At 39.6% G+C, this 1,754-nt stretch overlaps 1 protein-coding gene across 1 annotated transcript in view; it reads left to right on the top strand.

The window, feature by feature from the left end:
- The window catches only part of LOC105533673 (pregnancy-specific beta-1-glycoprotein 3-like), a 26,700-nt gene that overhangs the window by 16,487 nt on the left and 8,459 nt on the right, over window positions 1–1,754 (top strand).

Below are 1,754 nucleotides of genomic sequence, written 5' to 3'. Positions count from 1 at the left end.
TCTCTGTTTTCTCATGGCTGACCTTGTGTCCAGTCTGAGAAGGGTAGGGAGGGGGCTTTGTCAGTCCTGAGCCCTATATGGTGGAAGAGGCTTCATAGAGGGACAAGAAGGAGAGTCCTCAAGATCAAGTTGCTTCTCGCTGTCTCCAACACATCCCTTTCTGCGACGTCTTTGTTTTCTTTTACTTGCTCCATGTGCTACAAAGAACATCTGAGGCTTCGAAACAAGCTCACATTTTTCCCCCAAATGAGAGGAGGAAGCCCCTTGGATGAGAGAGGAGCAGCTCAGATTGCTGCGTCCTCTGCTCCAGGCTTCTCCAGTGACTGGCCCTTCCTGACTCCACTGGGGTGGGTCTCACTGGGGTGGGAACAGCATGTGTGGAGAAAGACCCCTGATGGCCTGTCCTGAATTCGGCTAAATTGAGCTGCCGGTTGAAATGAAGCCTAGGCTACAGGGAAATAAGAAGAGAGGGAGCCTCGGGGCAGACTCTGGAGTTGTATCCTGGCTCTGAAGTCACCAGCCATATAAGGCTGTGGGCACAGCACGTGGGACACAGCACAGAGGACAATGAGTGATGCACACTTGGAGAAATAGGGAGATTCACCTCTGGGACTCTGCATGGCAGGAAAGGGGCAATGCCAGAAAGTGTATATTTATAGAGTATAAGACTACCAGGACACTTATATATATCTATTATAAGACTTATCATTAACTATTTCTAAGTGTGCAATTTAGTGTTGTGTAACCATCACACTATCCATTTCCAGAACTTTTTCCTTTTACCATATTAAACCTCTGTACCCAATAAACAGTAACTCTCACTCCTTTTCCCCCTAAGCCTTAGCATCCACCATTCTACTTTCTGTCTCTATGTAACTGGCTATTCTATCTTTTATAAATGGAATTATAAAATAATTATCCTTTTGTGTCTGGCTTATTTCAGTTAGCATAATGTCTTGAAGGTTGATCCATTTTGCACGATGTATTGGAATTTTATTCCTTGTTAAGGTTGAATAACATTTTGATGTATAGATATACCTCATTTGCCTACCCACTTATCTTTCAATGGACTTTCCGTTGTTTCCATTTTTTTGCTATTGTGAGTAATGCTTCTCTGAACATGAATGTGCAAACATTTGTTCAAATTTCTTTTAATTCTATAGGGAGTGTGTCTAGAAGTGGAATTGCTGGATGAAATGGTAATTTATTGTTTACATTTTTTGAGAAACAGCCACACCACTTTTTACAGTGGCTGTAACTTTCCCATTCCCATCAGCAATGCACTAGAGCTCCAATTTTTCCATCTATTTGAAAACACTTGTTGTTTTATGTTGCTGTTATTATTGTTGTTTATCAAAGCCATCCTAAAGTGTGTGAGATGGTGTCACATTGTGGTTTTGATTTGCATATCTCTAAGTATTCGTGACGCTGAGGAACTTTGCGTGGACTTATGGGATATTTGTATATCTTCCCTGGTGAAAACTATTTTAATCCTTTGTTCATTTTTTAACTGGGTTTTTGGATGTTTGCTGTTGTTGACTTCTGGTTTTTCTTGTATTCTAGAAATTAATTAGGTATCACACATATAATTTGCAAATATTTTTCTCATTTCATGGGTTCCTTTTTTACTTTCTTGATAATGTTCTTAGATATATAAAAGGTTTTGATTTTTATGAAGTCCAATTTATCCATTTTATTTGTTGCCTATTCTTTTGTTGTTACAACCAAGGAATCATTGTGAAATCCAATATCAT

Source organism: Mandrillus leucophaeus, unplaced genomic scaffold, assembly GCF_000951045.1.
Source record: "Mandrillus leucophaeus isolate KB7577 unplaced genomic scaffold, Mleu.le_1.0 Scaffold1277, whole genome shotgun sequence".
Classification (NCBI taxonomy): domain Eukaryota; kingdom Metazoa; phylum Chordata; class Mammalia; order Primates; family Cercopithecidae; genus Mandrillus; species Mandrillus leucophaeus.
Note: the sequence above shows the minus strand (reverse complement) of the source record. Positions and strands in the feature narration are given on the sequence as shown.